The sequence below is a fragment of the Lissotriton vulgaris genome, chromosome 7, assembly GCF_964263255.1.
Source record: "Lissotriton vulgaris chromosome 7, aLisVul1.2, whole genome shotgun sequence".
Lineage (NCBI taxonomy): Eukaryota > Metazoa > Chordata > Amphibia > Caudata > Salamandridae > Lissotriton > Lissotriton vulgaris.
In genome coordinates this window covers 1,517,195,347-1,517,221,117 of record NC_141695.1, presented here as the reverse complement: position 1 = coordinate 1,517,221,117, position 25,771 = coordinate 1,517,195,347, and positions in this window count along the sequence as shown.

The window sequence follows — 25,771 nt, the reverse complement described above, 5'->3', positions numbered from 1 at the left end:
TTTGCTTTTATTAGTGTTTTTTTCAACTTTCATGTAAATAACATGCATCTGTATGCATATAAGTATATGTATGCATGCATTTATGTTTGTATTTATATAGATATACAGATGATATATGTTTATATATGTATGTATATATATATATTCACTGAAAAAACCATAGGCTATAGACCATATATAGTTAGGAATTAGCATTTACAAAACCTTGAAAATTCACTGAAAAAACCATAGGTTATAGACCATATATAGTTAGGAATTAGCATTTACAAAACCTTGAAAATTCACTGACAAAACCATAGGTTATAGACCATATATAGTTAGGAATTCGCATTTACAAAACCTTATTTTACTCACACAAAACCATTGAAATTCCATATATAGTTAGTTGCACTAACTATATATCGCGCACCCGCAATCCACTGCTGATGATGTCACATATTACATCATTCATGACATGGTCAGTGACATCACTGATGACATCACTGATGACATCTCAAATGACATCACTGATGACATCTCAAATGACATCACTGATGACATCTCATTTGACATTACTGATCACATCACTGATGATATCATTCATGTGATAATACGATGAACCTCTTCAGACTCTTATATAACCTTAGATACAATCAGTGTAAACAGACACTCACAGACTGTCACTCATCCATGGAGTTACTCACACACCTAGTCAGTCATGCAAAGAATCAATCACACCTCCATTTCCTCAACTATACAGTTATACAAACTTTACTTATTCAAACATATACTAACACATATTTACTCTCTTATACAATCCCTGATACAAGTTCACAATGATCCATACAGCCACTCACACATTCACTGGCTCTTATGCACAGTTATTTATATATGTCAACTCTCACATGTACTGTATTTTACATATGTACTTACTTTGACATGTAGCACTGAGATATCCATTCACTCACCAATACACTCATGCACACAGTCAACCGCCCATACAGCTGTTTCCACAAGCACTTTTGAAACCATACATCTAGTGAATCAACTGCTCACACATCTATGCACAGAGTCATACACCTCCCAGCCACCCACACACACACTCAGTCTCCCATACAAATACTTGGGCAACCAGTCAATAACCCATATAGTTACTCATATAGCTACTTATCAACACATGCAACAGTTTACAGAACAACAGACATAATGATGCACAAATTAAGACAGTTTAGTCACTAACCCATGCACTCAGTGAGACACATTTAATCACTCACTCATACAGTCAGTCATGCACCTACTAAATCCTTCATCCAGACACTTATACATCCACTCATTCTTCAATATGTAAGACATATTTTAACTTTACAGAAACATACAGTCACTGGATGTTGTCATCAGTGATATCATCAGTGATGTCATTTGAGATGCCATCAGTGACGTCATCAGTGATGTCACTGACCATGTCATGAATGATGTAATATGTGACATCATCAGCAGTGGATTGCGGGTGCGAGATATATAGTTAGTGCAACTAACTATATATGGAATTTCAATGGTTTTGTGTGAGTAAAATAAGGTTTTGTAAATGCGAATTCCTAACTATATATGGTCTATAACCTATGGTTTTTTCAGTGAATTTTCAAGGTTTTGTAAATGCTAATTCCTAACTATATATGGTCTATAACCTATGGTTTTTTCAGTGAATATATATATATATATATATATATATATTTATATATATATATATATGTATATATATAATATATATGTGTGTGTGTGTGCGTGTGCAAGCACAAATATCACACTTATAATTTGGTAAATGCAACTGTTAATTGCATGAAATAAAATACATGAAATTAAATACAAACAGATAATAATATGGACGTCCACTGCAGGAAATCCAAAAGATATATACACTAAATACATCTGGTGGTTAAAAGCACTGAAGTCTTGAATGTACACACAGACACACTCTTACATCACAATGCCAAAACCCAAAATTAACACCTAAGATTATTATAACCACTGGAGACTTGAATGTGCACTCATACACACTCACTGTCACATGATAATTATAGCCACTGGAGACTTGAATGTGCACCCAGATACACTCACACATCACAATGTCAATAATCAAATGTAAAACACCTCACCAGCTGCAAAACACTGCATCTTAGCCCACCCCAGATTGGGGGATTCACAGCCAGGGATAAGGCCTTTCCCAAACCGGGTTCTGACACACTGAAGTAGACGCGTCAGTCATTCAGGTTAATCAAATCCAAGTCAACAAAAAGCAGTTTTATAATCTCAAAGCATTAGAAGTTTCTGAGAGGCCCTCTTTTGTACCAAGGAGACTTACTTACTCCATCTTTAAGGCATCACTGTACTTGCTTTTTGGACTAGTAGAGAACCTTTATCAAATTTTACGAGGTTTGTATTTCTTTTCTGGAATATGACTCACACTTTAAGGATTTCCAGACGGATGTTTCCAAGTAACCTTGGGCCACATGTACAACCGTCAGGTTTTGTGAATCACAAAATCTGATGTACAACAGTGTCTCAGACACTGTTTGCAATTCTCAAATGGATCGCAAGCAATCTGCTCTTTAATATTCATGAGGCAGTTACAATTTGCGACCCATTGGTAATGGCAAGTGCTCACATGAATGGTGGCCTGGTGAGGTCAGTAGACCACCATGTCTGTGACTGCTTTTCAAATACAAAAACAACAGTTGATGGACAGAATGCAGAACAATGTCATACATTCACCCCAGTACAGAGATCTGGGTCTAAATCCATCGTTTTTTTGGACTCCACACCACCCCAGTTCACACATGGCCATATGCAAATCAGCCTTGACCCTGTGCCTCATGGGAGCAGTCCAGCCCGAACTGCCAAGCCATGTCTTTCCTGGACTGGAATCAAGCATCCTAGGACCGGTTTCTGGCTATCAGCTGTCTTCAGCCAGGATGGCTTGACTCCAGTGGTGTGGAGGGCATGTGACTCACGTCTGAGCATACCCATCCCACTCAGGGTGACAAATGCAAAAACAATAGTTGATGGACAGAATGCAGAACAATGTAATACATTCACCCCAGTACAGAGATCTGGGCCTAAATCCAACGTTTTTTTGCACTCCACACCACCCCAGTTCAGACATGGCCATATGCAAATTAGCCTTGACCCTGTGCCTCATGGGAACAGTCCATCCCGCAATGCCAAGCCATGTCTTTCCTGGACCGGAATCAAGCATCCTAGGACCGGTTTCTGGCTATCAGCCGTCTTCAGCCAGGATAGCTTGACTCCAGTGGTGTGGAGAGCATGGGACTCACTTCTGAACATACCCATCCCACTCGGCGTGAGAAATGCAAAAACAACAGTTGATGGACAGAATGCAGAACAATGTCAAACATTCACCCCAGTACAGAGATCTGGGCCTAAATCCATTGTTTTTTTGCACCCCACACACCCCAGTTCAGACATGGCCATATGCAAATCGGCCTTGACCCTGTGCCTCATGGGAACAACCCAGCCCGAACTGCCAAGCCATGTCTTTCCTGGACTGGAATCATGCATCCTAGGACCAGTTTCTGGCTATCAGCCTTCTTCAGCCAGGATAGCTTGACTCCAGTGGTGTGGAGGGCATGGGACTCACGTCTGAGCATACCCATCCCACTCAGGGTGACAAATGCAAAAACAAAAGTTGATGGACAGAATGCAGAACAATGTAATACATTCACCCCAGTACAGAGATCTGGGCCTAAATCCATCGTTTTTTTGCACTCCACACCACCCCAGTTCAGACATGGTCATATGCAAATTAGCCTTGACCCTGTGCCTCATGGGAACAGTCCATCCGGAAATGCCCAGCCATGTCTTTCCTGGACCGGAATCAAGCATCCTAGGACCGGTTTCTGGCTATCAGCCATCTTCAGCCAGGATAGCTTGACTCCAGTGGTGTGGAGAGCATGGGACTCACGCCTGAGCATACCCATCCCACTCGGGGTGACAAATGCAAAAACAACAGTTGATGGACAGAATACAGAACAATGTCATACATTCAACCCAGTACAGAGATCTGGGCCTAAATCCATCGTTTTTTTGCAATCCACACCACCCCAGTTGAGACATGGCCATATGCAAATCAGCCTTGACCCTGTGCCTCATGGGAACAGTCCAGCCCAAACTGCCAAGCCATGTCTTTCCTGGACCGGAATCAAGCATCCTAGGACCGGTTTCTGGCTATCAGCCGTCTTCAGCCAGGATAGCTTGACTCCAGTGGTGTGGAGAGCATGGGACTCATGTCTGAGCATACCCATCCCACTCGGCGTGACAAATGCAAAAACAACAGTTGATGGACAGAATGCAGAACAATGTCATACATTCACCCCAGTACAGAGATCTGGGCCTAAATCCATCGTTTTTTTGCACTCCACACCACCCCAGTTCAGACATGGCCATATGCAATCAAGCATCCTAGGACCGGTTTCTGGCTATCAGCCATCTTTAGTCAGGTTAGCTTGACTCCAGTGGTGTGGTTGTTTTGCCATTGTGCAACATTCCGTCCATCATCTTGTGTGTTTTGCAGTTCACCCTATGTGGGAAGGGTATGCCCAGACGAGGCTCCCTTGCTCACTAAGCCACTGGAGTCCAGCTATCCTGCCTGAAGACGGCTGATAGCCTGAAAACGGTCCTAGGATGAGGCACAGGGTCAAGACTGAATTGCATATGGCCATGTCTGAACTGGGGTGGCTTGGTGAGCAAAATAACGATGAATTAAACCCAGATCTGTGACTGGGGGTGAATGTTTTGCCATTGTGCAACATAACGTCCATCATCTTGTGTGTTTTGCTTTTCAAATACAGCAGGTTTTTTTAATGCAGCTTATTTTCCCAAAAGGAAAATGGGATGTGTTTCAAAATTAAAATGAAAACGTTTCTTTACATTTTTTTTACAGTGAGCAGTGGTCCATGGGACCATTGCCTGTGCTGAAAAAATGTTGGCGTCTCTATTAATAAAGAGAGAGGGGTCCCTTGGGGATCCCTTCCTGTTTGCGAAAGGCTTATTACCAATTTGAAATTGGTGGAACTCTGCAAATGTTTCGCAACCACATTCTCGGTCACAAAACATTCATTCATACCAGTGCGAGTCCCTATTAAGAAGGGACGCCCATTACATGCCTCTTCCTAATTGTGACTCACAAACCCTATTTTGCAAGTCAGAACTGGGTCACCGAATCACAAAATAGAGTTGGTACACAGGAAAGATAAGGCACTCAGCAAAGCAAGAAGAAAAACTTGCTAAAGAGAGTCAGCACTCACAAAATGAAGCAATTGAACCTTTAAAAGGCAGTTTCAAAATAAAGTGTGGGTTTCTATCAATACAACACTCTCTAACAGAAAACATTTCCCAAATGCCAAATGAAACAGGCGAACATGCAATATTTGCATATATGTGTGTGTGTGTGTGTGTGTGTGGGTGTGTGTGTGTGTGTGTAAGTAATCCAACTGTCAAATGCAAGAGATAAAACATAAGCAGATACTATTAGTAAAACACATGTAACTCAATTGTTAAATGTAAGGGATAAAACACAAGTAAATAGTAATAGTAAAACACACATAATAATAGACGTCAAATGCAAGAAACAAACCAAGGCTGACCATACCCATCTGTTTCAGGGTCATCACAGAAGTTAGCCAGGCCTGCGTGTTTTGTCTCCAAGCCAGAGAAGTACATTCCTCTCTCACGCTTTCAAATGCACATCCCACACATTCTGTTCCAAGCAAGGCAGTTTTGTTCTGTGGTACGAAGAAAGAAAACATCACACTCTGTATCTGCAAGAAGGCAGAAAATGTACATCACAAAATGAAGTTGTACATTTAAAATGGAGAAAAATATAACTCCTGGAGTCAATGGTCACCACTGTCTCACAATGTATAAATGCAAGTAGCACTACAGCAACTGGTAAGATGCTTTGTTCATCTGTCCCCTTGTTTTGTGCCAAAAACTGAGCAAATATGACCTACTTTTCTGAATCACATGAGAGATTTCAGTAAACACCTGCATGTTTACACTGAGCGCCAGCTCAGACCAGCAGCAATGCAGAAACGTTGCAAATGGTATTTCCTATTATGCGAATTATAAATCAACTTCTTGATTTTTAAAGTATCTGTGCTAATTATGGAAAAGAAAAGTTCAGCCTGCAAGGTGTATTACCTTCTGAACATACATATCCCCGTAGCAAGTGATGAAGCGGGCATCAGAAAATATTTTATTCTGACTTGTGGATTCAATTCCCCATAACATGAACTAAAGCAATTAATGAGCTGTTGCATGATTTGTTTAATTAACCCCTTCGCTGCTAGGCCTTTTCCCCTCCTGTGCTAAGCCCTTTTTTGGCGATTTGGGGTAGTGCGCGCTTAGGCCCTTGTAACTTTTTGACCACATAAGGTATCCACGCCAAATTTGCGTCCTTTTCTTCCAACATCATGTGGATTCTAAAGGTGCCCAGGGTTTGTGGATTACCTTGGAGGGGTCCCAGAAATTAACCAAAATATAGTGATTTTTTTGTTTTTTTCAGAAAAATGGGAAAAACGGGCTGCAAATGAAAGCCTCTGGGTTTTTCCCTGAAAATGTTATCAAAAAAGGGTTTGTGGGGCTGAAATCTCCATTTTCTCAGCTTTTAGGAAATGACAGTCTTTTGTCAGAGAACCGACATTTTTCACACAGTTTTGGCATTTTTCTGGGACATAGCCTATTTTTGCTATTTTTAGAGCTTTCCACCTCCTTCCAGTTAATGGTAGAAATGAGTATGAAAGCAATAATGGATCCTAGAAAGCTGTACATTTTCAAAAAGTAGACAAAATTCTGAATTCAGAAAGGGGTCATTTGTCTAAATCCATGAAGGTTTCTTTATAGAAACTAACAGTTAAATATTGGAATAATTGAAAATTTGTTGAAAAAAACAGCCTTTTGTCTCAACGTTTTCACCTATAACTTTTTCTAGTTTTGACAGCTCTTAGAAAGCAATATACCGTTACATCCGTTAGACCTTCCTAGTTGTGGGGATATATAGGACTTGTAGTTTCACCAAGAACCCGACGAACCCAGATCCAAAAACTGAGCAGCAACTTGCAGTGGTATTTTTTCATTTACTGGGTATAGAGCACTTTGTCTTGGAAAATGTATACATGGAAAAATCTGTATGAACGACACCTATGTATTTCTGAATTGGGAACAAAATATAGAGTTCAGAAACAGTATATTATTGCTAATTTTCAAAATTGGGAATACTCATACTAGCATGAGAATTATTGGTCATTTTTCAAAAAAATATTTTTTTTACACAATGTCTTTCATTGAAAGGGAGAAATGCGCAAAAGCTCAATTGGTAATAACAGTTGATTTACAAATCTGAATTACCCCAAGTCTCCCGATAAAAACGGTACCTCACTTGTGTGGGTCGCCCTCGTGGCTGCGACAGGAAACGGCGCAAAATGCAAAGTGGTGACACCTAAATTTTGCAGTTACAAATTGACCCTTTTTTAGCAAAGTGCCTACCTGTAGTTTTTGCACCCTAGCTCTGCCGGCACCTAGGGAAACCTAGCAAACCTATACATTTTTGAAAAGTAGACACCCAGGGGAATTCAGGATGGGGTCACTCGACTGCCTACCCCCAGGTTCTCTTACCCAGAATCCCTTGCAAAGCTAAGAAATTGGAAAAAAAACGCATTTTCCTCACATTTCTGTGGTGGAAAGTTCCGGAATCTGCGTGGATCAACAAATTTCCACCCACCCAGCGTTCCCCCAGGTCTCCCGAGAAAAATGGTACCTCACTTGCCTGGGTAGGCATAGTGGCTGCGACAGGAAACAGTGCAAAACGCAACGTGGTCACAACTCAATTTTTCAGTGAAATTGTGCACGTTTTGGGGAAAGAGACTACCTTTTCTTTTTGAACCCTAGCTCTGCCGGCACCTAGGGAAACCTAGCAAACCTATACATTTTTAAAAAGTAGACACCCAGGGGAATTCAGGATGGGGTCACTCGTCTGCCTACCCCCAGGTTCTCTTACCCAGAATCCCTTGCAAAGCTAAGAAATTGGAAAAAAAACGCATTTTCCTCACATTTCTGTGGTGGAAAGTTCCGGAATCTGCGTGGATCAACAAATTTCCACCCACCCAGCGTTCCCCCAGGTCTCCCGAGAAAAATGGTACCTCACTTGCCTGGGTAGGCATAGTGGCTGCGACAGGAAACAGTGCAAAACGCAACGTGGTCACAACTCAATTTTTCAGTGAAATTGTGCACGTTTTGGGGAAAGAGACTACCTTTTCTTTTTGAACCCTAGCTCTGCCGGCACCTAGGGAAACCTAGCCAACCTATACATTTTTGAAAAGTAGACACCCAGGGGAATTCAGGATGGGGTCACTCGACTGCCTACCCCCAGGTTCTCTTACCCAGAATCCCTTGCAAAGCTAAGAAATTGAAAAAAAAAACACATTTTCCTCACATTTCTGTGGTGGAAAGTTCCGGAATCTGCGTGGATCAACAAATTTCCACCCACCCAGCGTTCCCCCAGGTCTCCCGAGAAAAATGGTACCTCACTTGCCTGGGTAGGCATAGTGGCTGCGACAGGAAACAGTGCAAAACGCAACGTGGTCACAACTCAATTTTTCAGTGAAATTGTGCACGTTTTGGGGAAAGAGACTACCTTTTCTTTTTGAACCCTAGCTCTGCCGGCACCTAGGGAAACCTAGCAAACCTATACATTTTTGAAAAGTAGACACCCAGGGGAATTCAGGATGGGGTCACTTGTCTGCCTACCCCCAGGTTCTCTTACCCAGAATCCCTTGCAAAGCTAAGAAATTGGAAAAAAAAACGCATTTTCCTCACATTTCTGTGGTGGAAAGTTCCGGAATCTGCGTGGATCAACAAATTTCCACCCACCCAGCGTTCCCCCAGGTCTCCCGAGAAAAATGGTACCTCACTTGCCTGGGTAGGCATAGTGGCTGCGACAGGAAACAGTGCAAAACGCAACGTGGTCACAACTCAATTTTTCAGTGAAATTGTGCACGTTTTGGGCAAAGAGACTACCTTTTGTTTTTGAACCCTAGCTCTGCCGGCACCTAGGGAAACCTAGCAAACCTATACATTTTTGAAAAGTAGACACCCAGGGGAATTCAGGATGGGGTCACTCGACTGCCTACCCCCAGGTTCTCTTACCCAGAATCCCTTGCAAAGCTAAGAAATTGGAAAAAAAAACGCATTTTCCTCACATTTCTGTGGTGGAAAGTTCCGGAATCTGCGTGGATCAACAAATTTCCACCCACCCAGCGTTCCCCCAGGTCTCCCGAGAAAAATGGTACCTCACTTGCCTGGGTAGGCATAGTGGCTGCGACAGGAAACAGTGCAAAACGCAACGTGGTCACAACTCAATTTTTCAGTGAAATTGTGCACGTTTTGGGGAAAGAGACTACCTTTTGTTTTTGAACCCTAGCTCTGCCGGCACCTAGGGAAACCTAGCAAACCTATACATTTTTGAAAAGTAGACACCCAGGGGAATTCAGGATGGGGTCACTCGTCTGCCTACCCCCAGGTTCTCTTACCCAGAATCCCTTGCAAATCTAAGAAATTGGAAAAAAAAACGCATTTTCCTCACATTTCTGTGGTGGAAAGTTCCGGAATCTGCGTGGATCAACAAATTTCCACCCACCAAGCGTTCCCCCAGGTCTCCCGAGAAAAATGGTACCTCACTTGCCTGGGTAGGCATAGTGGCTGCGACAGGAAACAGTGCAAAACGCAACGTGGTCACAACTCAATTTTTCAGTGAAATTGTGCACGTTTTGGGCAAAGAGACTACCTTTTCTTTTTGAACCCTAGCTCTGCCGGCACCTAGGGAAACCTAGCAAACCTATACATTTTTGAAAAGTAGACACCCAGGGGAATTCAGGATGGGGTCACTCGACTGCCTACCCCCAGGTTCTCTTACCCAGAATCCCTTGCAAAGCTAAGAAATTGGAAAAAAAACGCATTTTCCTCACATTTCTGTGGTGGAAAGTTCCGGAATCTGCGTGGATCAACAAATTTCCACCCACCCAGCGTTCCCCCAGGTCTCCCGAGAAAAATGGTACCTCACTTGCCTGGGTAGGCATAGTGGCTGCGACAGGAAACAGTGCAAAAAGCAACGTGGTCACAACTCAATTTTTCAGTGAAATTGTGCACGTTTTGGGGAAAGAGACTACCTTTTGTTTTTGAACCCTAGCTCTGCCGGCACCTAGGGAAACCTAGCAAACCTATACATTTTTGAAAAGTAGACACCCAGGGGAATTCAGGATGGGGTCACTCGTCTGCCTACCCCCAGGTTCTCTTACCCAGAATCCCTTGCAAAGCTAAGAAATTGGAAAAAAAAACGCATTTTCCTCACATTTCTGTGGTGGAAAGTTCCGGAATCTGCGTGGATCAACAAATTTCCACCCACCCAGCGTTCCCGCAGGTCTCCCGAGAAAAATGGTACCTCACTTGCCTGGGTAGGCATAGTGGCTGCGACAGGAAACAGTGCAAAACGCAACGTGGTCACAACTCAATTTTTCAGTGAAATTGTGCACGTTTTGGGCAAAGAGACTACCTTTTGTTTTTGAACCCTAGCTCTGCCGGCACCTAGGGAAACCTAGCAAACCTATACATTTTTGAAAAGTAGACACCCAGGGGAATTCAGGATGGGGTCACTCGACTGCCTACCCCCAGGTTCTCTTACCCAGAATCCCTTGCAAAGCTAAGAAATTGAAAAAAAAAACGCATTTTCCTCACATTTCTGTGGTGGAAAGTTCCGGAATCTGCGTGGATCAACAAATTTCCACCCACCCAGCGTTCCCCCAGGTCTCCCGAGAAAAATGGTACCTCACTTGCCTGGGTAGGCATAGTGGCTGCGACAGGAAACAGTGCAAAACGCAACGTGGTCACAACTCAATTTTTCAGTGAAATTGTGCACGTTTTGGGGAAAGAGACTACCTTTTGTTTTTGAACCCTAGCTCTGCCGGCACCTAGGGAAACCTAGCAAACCTATACATTTTTGAAAAGTAGACACCCAGGGGAATTCAGGATGGGGTCACTCGTCTGCCTACCCCCAGGTTCTCTTACCCAGAATCCCTTGCAAATCTAAGAAATTGGAAAAAAAACGCATTTTCCTCACATTTCTGTGGTGGAAAGTTCCGGAATCTGCGTGGATCAACAAATTTCCACCCACCCAGCGTTCCCCCAGGTCTCCCGAGAAAAATGGTACCTCACTTGCCTGGGTAGGCATAGTGGCTGCGACAGGAAACAGTGCAAAACGCAACGTGGTCACAACTCAATTTTTCAGTGAAATTGTGCACGTTTTGGGCAAAGAGACTACCTTTTCTTTTTGAACCCTAGCTCTGCCGGCACCTAGGGAAACCTAGCAAACCTATACATTTTTGAAAAGTAGACACCCAGGGGAATTCAGGATGGGGTCACTCGACTGCCTACCCCCAGGTTCTCTTACCCAGAATCCCTTGCAAAGCTAAGAAATTGGAAAAAAAACGCATTTTCCTCACATTTCTGTGGTGGAAAGTTCCGGAATCTGCGTGGATCAACAAATTTCCACCCACCCAGCGTTCCCCCAGGTCTCCCGAGAAAAATGGTACCTCACTTGCCTGGGTAGGCATAGTGGCTGCGACAGGAAACAGTGCAAAACGCAACGTGGTCACAACTCAATTTTTCAGTGAAATTGTGCACGTTTTGGGCAAAGAGACTACCTTTTGTTTTTGAACCCTAGCTCTGCCGGCACCTAGGGAAACCTAGCAAACCTATATATTTTTGAAAAGTAGACACCCAGGGGAATTCAGGATGGGGTCACTCGACTGCCTACCCCCAGGTTCTCTTACCCAGAATCCCTTGCAAAACTAAGAAATTGGAAAAAAAAAACGCATTTTCCTCACATTTCTGTGGTGGAAAGTTCCGGAATCTGCGTGGATCAACAAATTTCCACGCACCCAGCGTTCCCCCAGGTCTCCCGAGAAAAATGGTACCTCACTTGCCTGGGTAGGCATAGTGGCTGCGACAGGAAACAGTGCAAAAAGCAACGTGGTCACAACTCAATTTTTCAGTGAAATTGTGCACGTTTTGGGGAAAGAGACTACCTTTTGTTTTTGAACCCTAGCTCTGCCGGCACCTAGGGAAACCTAGCAAACCTATACATTTTTGAAAAGTAGACACCCAGGGGAATTCAGGATGGGGTCACTCGTCTGCCTACCCCCAGGTTCTCTTACCCAGAATCCCTTGCAAAGCTAAGAAATTAGAAAAAAAAACGCATTTTCCTCACATTTCTGTGGTGGAAAGTTCCGGAACCTGCGTGGATCAACAAATTTCCACCCACCCAGCGTTCCCCCAGGTCTCCCGAGAAAAATGGTACCTCACTTGCCTGGGTAGGCATAGTGGCTGCGAAAGGAAATGGTTCAAATTGTACGGTGGTGAATTTACAATACCAAATTGCAAAACAACCTTGATTTTGGGGAGGGGCACCTGAGTTTTTGGCCCGGGGCTCGGTGGTATTCTTTGGAAAGTACAAAACCCAAACAGTTCTGAAAAGTAGACCCCCGGGGGAGTCCAGGGAGGTATGGCATGCGTGGGTCCCCGAACTTTTTCCTACCCAGAACACCTTGCAAACCTTAAAATTAGGTAAAATATTCACTTTTTTAAACTTTTTTGCGTGGAATCACCGTGCCGGCAAAAATGTCCTACCACCCAGCGCTCCCCTTGTTCTCCCGAGTAAAAGGATACCTCACTTGTGTGGGTGCCCCAAAGCAGAACAGGCCAAAAACGAATGTTGAAAAAAGTAGTATTTCAGTGTAACAAATTAAGCCCCCCTGCCTTAGTCACAGGCCTTTGGCCCACCCACACAAGTGAGGTATCATTTTACTCGGGAGAACAAGGGGAACGCAGGGTGGTAGGACATTTGTGCCGACACGGCGATCCCACGCAAAAATGTATGGAAAACTGTTTTTTTAACCTAAATTTGTGGTTTGCAGGGATTTCTGGGTAGGAAAACATTGGGGGACCCACGCATGCCATACCTCCCTGGACTCCCCCGGGTGTCTAGTTTTCAGAACTGTTTGGGTTTGGTAGTTTCCAAAGATGCCCGCCGAGCCCCGGTCCAAAAACTCAGTCCCCCCCCCAAAAAAAAGAAGGTAATCTTGCTATTGGTTATTGTAATGTCTCCACCGTACGATTTGGACCGTTTCCTGTTGCAGCCACTATGCCTACCCACGCAAGTGAGGTACCATTTTTATCGGGAGACCTGGGGGAACGCTGGGTGGGAGGAAATTTGTGTGAGCCCAGTGACGCCACGCTTTCCCACACAAAAAAAGTGTGTAAAAACTGATTTTTCCATCAAACATTGAGGTTTGCAAGGGATTCTGGGTAAAGGAACGTTGGAGGATCCACGCAAGCCATACCTCCTTGGAAGCCCCCGGGTGTCTACTTTTCAGAAATGTGTGGGTTTGGTAGGTTTCCCTAGATGGCCGTCTCGCACGGGGCCAAAAACCCAGGTAACCCCTCTTTCAAAAGCTGGTGGGATTGACATTCAATCCCACCAGCTTTTGAAAGAGGGGGTACCTGGGTTTTTGGCCCCGTGCGAGACGGCCATCTAGGGAAACCTACCAAACCCACACATTTCTGAAAAGTAGACACCCGGGGGCTTCCAAGGAGGTATGGCTTGCGTGGATCCTCCAACGTTCCTTTACCCAGAATCCCTTGCAAACCTCAATGTTTGATGGAAAAATCAGTTTTTACACACTTTTTTTGTGTGGGAAAGCGTGGCGTCACTGGGCTCACACAAATTTCCTCCCACCCAGCGTTCCCCCAGGTCTCCCGATAAAAATGGTACCTCACTTGCGTGGGTAGGCATAGTGGCTGCAACAGGAAACGGTCCAAATCGTACGGTGGAGACATTACAATAACCAATAGCAAGATTACCTTCTTTTTTTTGGGGGGGGGACTGAGTTTTTGGACCGGGGCTCGGCGGCCATCTTTGGAAACTACCAAACCCAAACAGTTCTGAAAACTAGACACCCGGGGGAGTCCAGGGAGGTATGGCATGCGTGGGTCCCCCAATGTTTTCCTACCCAGAAATCCCTGCAAACCACAAATTTAGGTTAAAAAAACAGTTTTCCATACATTTTTGCGTGGGATCGCCGTGTCGGCACAAATGTCCTACCACCCTGCGTTCCCCTTGTTCTCCCGAGTAAAATGATACCTCACTTGTGTGGGTGGGCCAAAGGCCTGTGACTAAGGCAGGGGGGCTTAATTTGTTACACTGAAATACTACTTTTTTCAACATTCGTTTTTGGCCTGTTCTGCTTTGGGGCACCCACACAAGTGAGGTATCCTTTTACTCGGGAGAAGAAGGGGAGCGCTGGGTGGTAGGACATTTTTGCCGGCACGGTGATTCCACGCAAAAAAGTTTAAAAAAGTGAATATTTTACCTAATTTTAAGGTTTGCAAGGTGTTCTGGGTAGGAAAAAGTTCGGGGACCCACGCATGCCATACCTCCCTGGACTCCCCCGGGGGTCTACTTTTCAGAACTGTTTGGGTTTTGTACTTTCCAAAGAATACCACCGAGCCCCGGGCCAAAAACTCAGGTGCCCCCCCCCCCAAAATCAAGGTTGTTTTGCAATTTGGTATTGTAAATTCACCACCGTACAATTTGAACCATTTCCTTTCGCAGCCACTATGCCTACCCAGGCAAGTGAGGTACCATTTTTCTCGGGAGACCTGGGGGAACGCTGGGTGGGAGGAAATTTGTGTGAGCCCAGTGACGCCACGCTTTCCCACGCATAAAAAGTGTGAAAAAACTGACTTTTTCTGCAAAAATTGAGGTTTGCAAGGGATTCTGGGTAAAGGAACGTTGGAGGATCCACGCAAGCCATACCTCCTTGGAAGCCCCCGGGTGTCTACTTTTCAGAAATGTGTGGGTTTGGTAGGTTTTCCTACATGGCCGTCTCGCACGGGGCCAAAAACCCAGGTAACCCCTCTTTCAAAAGCTGGTGGGATTGACATTCAATCCCACCAGCTTTTGAAAGAGGGGGTACCTGGGTTTTTGGCCCCGTGCGAGACGGCCATCTAGGGAAACCTACCAAACCCACACATTTCTGAAAAGTAGACACCCGGGGGCTTCCAAGGAGGTATGGCTTGCGTGGATCCTCCAACGTTCCTTTACCCAGAATCCCTTGCAAACCTCAATGTTTGATGGAAAAATCAGTTTTTACACACTTTTTTTGTGTGGGAAAGCGTGGCGTCACTGGGCTCACACAAATTTCCTCCCACCCAGCGTTCCCCCAGGTCTCCCGATAAAAATGGTACCTCACTTGCGTGGGTAGGCATAGTGGCTGCAACAGGAAACGGTCCAAATCGTACGGTGGAGACATTACAATAACCAATAGCAAGATTACCTTCTTTTTTTTGGGGGGGGGACTGAGTTTTTGGACCGGGGCTCGGCGGCCATCTTTGGAAACTACCAAACCCAAACAGTTCTGAAAACTAGACACCCGGGGGAGTCCAGGGAGGTATGGCATGCGTGGGTCCCCCAATGTTTTCCTACCCAGAAATCCCTGCAAACCACAAATTTAGGTTAAAAAAACAGTTTTCCATACATTTTTGCGTGGGATCGCCGTGTCGGCACAAATGTCCTACCACCCTGCGTTCCCCTTGTTCTCCCGAGTAAAATGATACCTCACTTGTGTGGGTGGGCCAAAGGCCTGTGACTAAGGCAGGGGGGCTTAATTTGTTACACTGAAATACTACTTTTTTCAACATTCGTTTTTGGCCTGTTCTGCTTTGGGGCACCCACACAAGTGAGGTATCCTTTTACTCGGGAGAACAAGGGGAGCGCTGGGTGGTAGGACATTTTTGCCGGCACGGTGATTCCACGCAAAAAAGTTTGAAAAAGTGAATATTTTACCTAATTTTAAGGTTTGCAAGGTGTTCTGGGTAGGAAAACGTTCGGGGACCCACGCATGCCATACCTCTCTGGACTCCCCCGGGGGTCTACTTTTCAGAACTGTTTGGGTTTTGTACTTTCCAAAGAATACCACCGAGCCCCGGGCCAAAAACTCAGGTGCCCCCCCCCCAAAATCAAGGTTGTTTTGCAATTTGGTATTGTAAATTCACCACCGTACAATTTGAACCATTTCCTTTCGCAGCCACTATGCCTACCCACGCAAGTGAGGTACCATTTTTATCGGGAGACCTGGGGGAACGTTGGGTGGGAGGAAATTTGTGTGAGCCCAGTGACGCCACGCTTTCCCACGCATAAAAAGTGTGAAAAAACTGACTTTTTCTGCAAAAATTGAGGTTTGCAAGGGATTCTGGGTAAAGGAACGTTGGAGGATCCACGCAAGCCATACCTCCTTGGAAGCCCCCGGGTGTCTACTTTTCAGAAATGTGTGGGTTTGGTAGGTTTTCCTACATGGCCGTCTCGCACGGGGCCAAAAACCCAGGTAACCCCTCTTTCAAAAGCTGGTGGGATTGACATTCAATCCCACCAGCTTTTGAAAGAGGGGGTACCTGGGTTTTTGGCCCCGTGCGAGACGGCCATCTAGGGAAACCTACCAAACCCACACATTTCTGAAAAGTAGACACCCGGGGGCTTCCAAGGAGGTATGGCTTGCGTGGATCCTCCAACGTTCCTTTACCCAGAATCCCTTGCAAACCTCAATGTTTGATGGAAAAATCAGTTTTTACACACTTTTTTTGTGTGGGAAAGCGTGGCGTCACTGGGCTCACACAAATTTCCTCCCACCCAGCGTTCCCCCAGGTCTCCCGATAAAAATGGTACCTCACTTGCGTGGGTAGGCATAGTGGCTGCAACAGGAAACGGTCCAAATCGTACGGTGGAGACATTACAATAACCAATAGCAAGATTACCTTCTTTTTTTTGGGGGGGGGACTGAGTTTTTGGACCGGGGCTCGGCGGCCATCTTTGGAAACTACCAAACCCAAACAGTTCTGAAAACTAGACACCCGGGGGAGTCCAGGGAGGTATGGCATGCGTGGGTCCCCCAATGTTTTCCTACCCAGAAATCCCTGCAAACCACAAATTTAGGTTAAAAAAACAGTTTTCCATACATTTTTGCGTGGGATCGCCGTGTCGGCACAAATGTCCTACCACCCTGCGTTCCCCTTGTTCTCCCGAGTAAAATGATACCTCACTTGTGTGGGTGGGCCAAAGGCCTGTGACTAAGGCAGGGGGGCTTAATTTGTTACACTGAAATACTACTTTTTTCAACATTCGTTTTTGGCCTGTTCTGCTTTGGGGCACCCACACAAGTGAGGTATCCTTTTACTCGGGAGAACAAGGGGAGCGCTGGGTGGTAGGACATTTTTGCCGGCACGGTGATTCCACGCAAAAAAGTTTGAAAAAGTGAATATTTTACCTAATTTTAAGGTTTGCAAGGTGTTCTGGGTAGGAAAACGTTCGGGGACCCACGCATGCCATACCTCCCTGGACTCCCCCGGGGGTCTACTTTTCAGAACTGTTTGGGTTTTGTACTTTCCAAAGAATACCACCGAGCCCCGGGCCAAAAACTCAGGTGCCCCCCCCCCAAAATCAAGGTTGTTTTGCAATTTGGTATTGTAAATTCACCACCGTACAATTTGAACCATTTCCTTTCGCAGCCACTATGCCTACCCAGGCAAGTGAGGTACCATTTTTCTCGGGAGACCTGGGGGAACGTTGGGTGGGAGGAAATTTGTGTGAGCCCAGTGACGCCACGCTTTCCCACACAAAAAAAGTGTGAAAAAACTGACTTTTTCTGCAAAAATTGAGGTTTGCAAGGGATTCTGGGTAAAGGAACGTTGGAGGATCCACGCAAACCATACCTCCTTGGAAGCCCCCGGGTGTCTACTTTTCATAAATGTGTGGGTTTGGTAGGTTTTCCTACATGGCCGTCTCGCAAGGGGCCAAAAACCCAGGTAACCCCTCTTTCAAAAGCTGGTGGTATTGAATGTCAATCCCACCAGCTTTTGCAAGAGGGGTTACCTGGGTTTTTGGCCCCGTGCGAGACGGCCATTTAGGGAAACCTACCAAACCCACACATTTCTGAAAAGTAGACACCCGGGGGCTTCCAAGGAGGTATGGCTTGCGTGGATCCTCCAACGTTCCTTTACCCAGAATCCCTTGCAAACCTCAATTTTAGCTTAAAAAAATCCTTTTTTGTCAAACTTTTTTGCATGGGAAAGCGTGGCATCACTGGGCTCACACAAATTTCCTCCCACCCAGCGTTCCCCCAGGTCTCCCGATAAAAATGGTACCTCACTTGCGTGGGTAGGCATAGTGGCTGCAACAGGAAACGGTTCAAATTGTACGGTGGAGAATTAAGTTTTCAATGTGAGAGCGTGTGATTCAAGGAAATTGTGACAGACAATTTCAAGTTTGCAGGAGATTCTGGATAAAAATCAACAATAGAATTCACCAGAAAGACATGACCATATACTTCCATGGTTTAACAATAATAACTAATTTTAGTAAGTTATTTATGGCTATAATGTACACCGTAACAGAGTTACTCAAAAGTCAAACATTCAAGGCACGGCTAACTATTCCTCAAAGACACACACATACAGGTTGGATTTGGCACGAGGGCGAGTGATGGTTCAGTACATAAAATTTAATTAACAAGATATTTCAAAAAATGAAATGCTCTGTCAATAAATAAATGCATAAAAACCGAACCAGTGACTCGCGACTCGTGAGCTGTAAAGCCACGACAAGGCACCAACCGTTTTACAGGCCATTCACGCGCCTTTCATACCTGATACAAACCAGACCATTGACACCATCCGGAAAGAACAGCAACACATTACAACAATCACAATAAGGGACAAGGTACACCCTACTTCAGAAAGAGATAAAAGACAAACATTACTGCACAGCCATCAAATCCGCAAGCACACACACATTCTGGTTGGATTTGGCACGAGGGTGAGTGATGATTCTGTACATACAATTGTATTTGCAAGTAATTTCAAAAAAATGAAATACACTGCGTATAATTGAAAGTATGATAAACTGAACCACTGACTCACAGCTCGTGAGCTGTAAAGCCACGTCAAGGCACCAACCTCTTTACAGGCCATTCATACACCTTTCGTACGTGTGACACATACAAAACATTCACACCGCCAGCCGCGGACCCATCACATTTCAACACTCACACCAGCAGACAGCGCCATTCAAGGGCCCATCACTTTCACACGCCCACATTTCTGACATTTCAACAACACAAAATGATGGACTGCGTGGAGTGTCACTCACCTAGCAGTGTGTGTAGTGACCAAAGTAACTACTCACACACCGCCAGCCGAGCGCCAGTCCACCGACACCACCACCCAAGCACCAGACCATGCACACCACTAGCCAAACACCACTCAGCGCACACCGACAGCCAAGTACCACTCCACACACACCACCAGCCAAGCAACACACCACGCACACTGCAAGCCAAGCGGCACTCCACACACAACGCCAGCCAAGCACCCCTCCGTGCACAGACAGCCAAGTACCACTCCACACACACCGCCAGCCAAGCGCCACTCCACGCGCACCACCATCCAAGCACCGGACCATGCACACCGCCAGCCAAGTAGCACTCCATGCACACCACCAGCCAAGCGCCACTCCACACACACCACCAGCCAAGCACCACTCCACACACACCGCCAGCCAAGCACCACTTCGTGCACAGACAGCCAAGTATCACTCCACGCACACCACCAGCCAAGCGCCACTCCACGCACACTACCAGCCAAGCGCCACTCCACGCACACCACCAGCCAAGGACAAATCCAAACACAACACCAGGCAAGCGCAAGAGCACGCACACGGCCAACAAAACACCAGACCACGCACACCGCCAGACAAGCACCAGTCCACAGACACCGGCAGCCAAGCGCCAAACCATGCACACCGTCAGACAAGGACACTACACGCAAACCAACATCATACTTTAGTTTTTTTTGAAAATGAAAGAAAAACAAAAACAAATTGCAAATTGATACAAATCTACTAACTCAACAACTACACTAAAAAGACTACACAAATGCAAACTTTGAAACTGAACAATAAGACCAACCAGTTCACTTTACCACTCATTGATACTCCCAAAAATTCTTTTGCGTGTGGTACAATCTATAACAAGCAGGTACACACAGCCCGGGGTTTGAAGGGCAGTCAGGGCAGTACATACGAACCTCCTTCCGCAAACCTCTTCGCCAACAGACTCTACATCTCCGACTGGGAAAGTCTTTTGAGGTTGTAGGAGGAATTTGACCAGGAAAATGGCGATCTTTCAATCTGGCAATATCCTCCACCACTCCAACTCTAGGAACACTTGCCTGTTCAACTAAAACAAGGCTGCCTATTACAGACTCCTGAAACTTTTCAAAAGTAATCTTTGACTGGGGACATGATTTCTGGAACACAACAAAAGCATTAAAGGTTGCCAAGTGGAAAAGATGGATAGCCAACTTCTTGTACCAAATGTAAGCCTTACGAAGAGCAGCATACGGTTCCAACCTCTGGTCTACTCTGTCAACACCACCCATGTACTTATTGTAGTGCATTATGCACACAGGTTTGCGCACTTCTGCAACCTGACCCCAAACAGTCACCGGTTCAGTGCTTTCATCATGTATTGTAGTCAACATGTAGACATCTCTCCTGTCTGAAAACTTCACAGCTAGAAGCTCCTCACAACGCAATGCACTACACTGTCCCCGAGCAAGCTTCTGACACACAAGTTCTTTTGGGAAACCTTTACGGTTTGAGCGGATTGTGCCACAAGCAACAGTGTCCACTTTGCCCAATTCCCTGAACAACCGCACACCAGTGTAGAAGTTATCGACATACAAATGATGGCCTTTGTTAAACAATCCACGACCAAGTTCCCACACAATTTTCTCAGTCACTCCAAAAGTCGACGGACAACCAGGGGGGTTAATCCTGGATTCCTTACCAGTGTACACCCTGAAATTAGAGACATATCCAGTCTCACTGTCACACAGCATATACAGTTTGATTCCATAGCGTGCCCTCTTACTAGGAATGTATTGCCGAAATACCAAGCGACCTTTGAACAACAGCAAAGACTCGTCCACTGCAATTTCTTTCCCAGGATAAAAGATCTCAGAAAATCGATCAACGAAATGATCAATGACAGGCCGAATCTTGAAAAGACGGTCACAATCAGGGTGATCTCGTGGCAAAGCAAGACTATTGTCAACAAAATGCATCATCCGAAGCAGAAGCAAATACCGATCACGACTCATGACTGCCGGAAATATAGCTGTAGCCATCAAGGGACTAGTAGACCAATATGAAGCCATTGATGGTTTCCTAAGCAAGCCCATCAAAAAAGTTAAACCCAAAAACTTTTTCATCTCCTCCAAATTTGTGGGAGTCCACCGGGTAGCTCTAGCGTGGGGCTTAAGGCTGGCACTGTTCACCCTCAAAAAATTTTCAGCATACAAATTAGTCTGCTCTACAATCTCTGCCACAAACACATCATCCATAAACAACTTGAAAAAATCAATAGGCAAAAAGTTTTCTGTGTTCACCCTACACCCTGGAACACCAGTAAATTCAGGCAATGCCGGCTGCACCATGCCTGGTGCAACCCAGAGGTCAGAACTTTCAACATCAAGTCTTGCAGCCGCAGGCTGCCGCCCAGCTGCCTCTCGTCTTACTGCACCAACAGGAATACTAGCAACCCCAGGCTGCAGCCCAGATGTCTCTTGCCGCACTATTGGCACAGGAATGTCCTCCGCAACCACAGACACAACAATGTCCTCTGCAACCACAGGCGCAGCAATGTCCTCCGCAACCACAGGCACATCATCCACACCAAAAGTAGCTTCATCAGCACTCAGAGTGTCTTCATCATCAGATGAAGCCATGTGTAGAGAAAACTCACTACCTGAATCTTCACCTCCCACCTCTGGTTCAGAATCAGAGTCAGACTCTGGACCATGGTCAGAGGAAGAATCAAAAAGCAATCCAACAACTTGCTGAGCAGTAATCCGGCGGCTAGCCATTATCCTTACAAATAAAGGAGTCTGCACAAACAACAACAACCCCAACACTGCGCAAAGTAAGATGAAAAATGTAAGACTTTTCCAAAAAAAAAACTAATTTAGAAAATATATACAATTCACTTACAAGACACAACTACACTCACCAGCACCTACTCTGCAAAGACACAGCAAAGGGGCAACGATATCCCACTAGAAAGAAGAAAAAAACACACTTACATCTACAGAAGGACACATCAAAAACAAATGCAAAACATGTTTTACAATCAGAAACCAAACATACTCGTATTTTACTACACACTTTTCAAAAAAATACAATCACAGTACAATTGAACAAAAAAGAGGTCTCTTACCAAACACATACAACTACAGAAACAGCAGAACAACCAGTAACGGAACCGCACACTGCAACACTCTAAAGAGAAAAAAAAACAACACACATTACAACAGGCTATGTCACAGGGTATGTCACAAATGGGGTGTCTGTCCCCAAGGGGGGAAGATTATAAATCATTATAAACCCCTGGAAGCGACCCTTGCCCAAGGGGTCGCTTCCGTTATAAATATACTAAAATCCCTGGTGTCTAGTGGGCTTTTCTACCCCCCCTGGGTCCAGATGTGGCCCAAAAAATGGGTGATCTGCCCCCAGGGGGGGGCAGACAAGTCTACAAAAAATTATGGGCCACTAGGAAGCGACCCTTCCCCAAGGGGGTCGCTTCCTTTACAATTAGAAATAAATCCCTGGTGTCTAGTGGGCTTTTCTGCCCCCCCTGGGTCCAGATAACGCACTAACATGGGCGATCTGCACCCAGGGGGGGGCAGAAAAGTCTGCATTGAAAAATGATGGCCCTAGGAAGCGACCCTTCCCCAAGGGGTCGCTTCCTTTACAACTATACATAAATCCATGGTGTCTAGTGGGCTTTTCTGCCCCCCCTGGGTCGAGATCGCTCGCTAAAACGAGCGATGTCGACCCAGGGGGGGCAGAAAAGTCTGAATGACAAAATAACTGCCCCTGGAAGCGACCCTTGCCCAAGGGGTCGCTTCCTTTACAATTATACATAAATCCCTGGTGTCTAGTGGGCTTTTCTGCCCCCCCCTGGGTCGAGATCGCTCGCTAAAACGAGCGATGTCGACCCAGGGGGGGCAGAAAAGTCTGAATTATAAAAATATTGCCCCTGGAAGCGACCCTTCCCCAAGGGGTCGCTTCCTTTACAATTATACATAAATCCCTGGTGTCTAGTGGGCTTTTCTGCCCCCCCTGGGTCGAGATCGCTCGCTAAAACGAGCGATGTCGACCCAGGGGGGGCAGAAAAGTCTGAATTATAAAAATATTGCCCCTGGAAGCGACCCTTCCCCAAGGGGTCGCTTCCTTTACAATTATACATAAATCCCTGGTGTCTAGTGGGCTTTTCTGCCCCCCCTGGGTCGAGATCGCTCGCTAAAACGAGCGATGTCGACCCAGGGGGGGCAGAAAAGTCTGAATTTCAAAATATTTGCCCCTGGAAGCGACCCTTGCCCAAGGGGTCGCTTCCTTTTCAAACGTAAACGTAACGTAAACAATCCCTGGTGTCTAGTGGGCTTTTCTGCCCCCCCTGGGTCGAGATCGCTCGCTAAAACGAGCGATGTCGACCCAGGGGGGGCAGAAAAGTCTGAAAAATATTGTATGCCCCTGAGGAAGCGACCCTTGCCCAAGGGGTCGCTTCCTTTATAAATAAAAATCAATCCCTGGTGTCTAGTGGGCTTTTCTGTCCCCCCCTGGGTCCAGATGCGGCCCAAAAAACGGCCGATCTGCCCCGGGGGGGGCAGAAAAGTCTGAAAAATAATTTGCCCCCAAAAGGAAGCGACCCTTGCCCAAGGGGTCGCTTCCGATTTCAAAACAAAGTAATCCCTGGCTCTAGTGGGCTTTTCTGCCCACCCTGGGTGTAGATCGGCCAAAAAAACGGCCGATCTGTCCCAGGGGGGGCAGAAAAGTCTGATAAATTATTTAGCCCCAAAAGGAAGCGACCCTTGCCCAAGGGGTCGCTTCCTGCACAAACATATCATGCCAAAATCACTCCCTGGTGTCTAGTGGGGCATTCCTGGTGCACGATCGCGACGCTGTGCGCGATCGTGCACCAGGAATGACCTGCATTGGGACATCAGGGGAGAGGAAATACAGTTTCCTCCCCCCCGATGCCTCAAGGCACCGAAAAACGGCCCCCCCGCCCCACCGGAGCACCAAACACGTACCTTGCTCCTGGACGCGCTGGAAACAAATGGCTTCCAGCGCGTCCAGCGCTTCCTGATGACGTCGGCGCGCGCTGTGCGCGCTGACGTCACCAGGAAGCGTGGGGGGGCCAGGGGGTGGCAGCGGAAGGTCTTCCGCTGCCACCCCTGCTAAAACAACGAAGATCCCTGCACAAGGGGGGGAGCGCCAGCGCTCCCCCCCAGGGCTGTACTGATGACGGAGCGGTTCCGTCATCAGCACAGCCCAACCGATGCTGATGACGGAACCGCTCCGTCATCAGCATCGAAGGGGTTAACACAACCTAGATTAAGTTTGCACCACACATATACACGCGGGAAACTAATTACATGTGCTCTTGTTGCATTTGCAAGTCTGTTTTTGTAACACATTATTAATATTGTCCTGTTTGTTGTGTCTGTCCTATTGTCTTTGTCACTATTAATATGCAGCTGATCATTTATGGCATGTGCTTATTTATGTGCTTACATGTATGTCTTATGTTGTGTTTGCCTGTCTGTGTATCATTTAATTATCTTTTTATTCTTTCAGAAACATAAAGCTGGATTACATGAAGAATGGTGGATATTTTATGTGCTGCTTTAAATGTTTGCTTTTGCTAAATGTCTTTTTATTAGTGGGTTAATTAATAATTAATAAGGGACTGGGTGGTACAGAAGGGTTTGCTTTACTTGAATTAATCACTCTTTTTGTGTTTGTTTAAATATTAGCTCAAGAGTGAGATGAGGCCTAGTTTTGCTTTTGGAGAAAAGTTGGTCGGCCTGAACTGAGCAGAAGCTGGAGCCAAGTGTACACGTTGGAAACTTTCCATACAAGAGTTTATTAAAGTTACTTCTCGTGGCTCTGACTTATAAAAAAAAAAGAGGCTCTAACAATGGAGCTTATTTCCATGGACTGCTCTGAATGTTCTTATTCAAGGCCGAGGAAGTGACAGGCATGAATCTGCCGAGCTTTAGGTGGAAGTAGATTGGCAACTTTTTGTTGCAAAACCTCGGAAGCTGATGTCACTCTATGGACAATGGCATAGTGACGCGCATATTCTCTGGACTGGTAGCTGAGGTGGCCTGACAGCCACCATCCAATCGTAGTGCTGAACTTTTCTAAAATATTACATTTGGTTAGTTTTGAGAGCGAAAAATGATATAAAATTGGCTCTCTTGAAGGGTTTGGGACTGTCTTTTCCAGAGGGGCGAAGCGCTGTCGGATTGCCTTGGGATTGTAAGCATTCAACTGTTTATTATTTGTTTCTCTTTCAGGTTAGAAAAACTAACTTAGAGAAAATGTTTTGATTTATTAAATTCATCATTTTGATTAATTCTAACTTGACAGCTTACATTGTGCCAATGATTATGTGACTTGAATTAATAAAACTAAATGCTTGATTTTAATAAAGAGAGTTAATAAAGATTTTTTCAATTATGAATTTTAAAAAATAAACTTTTCAAAATG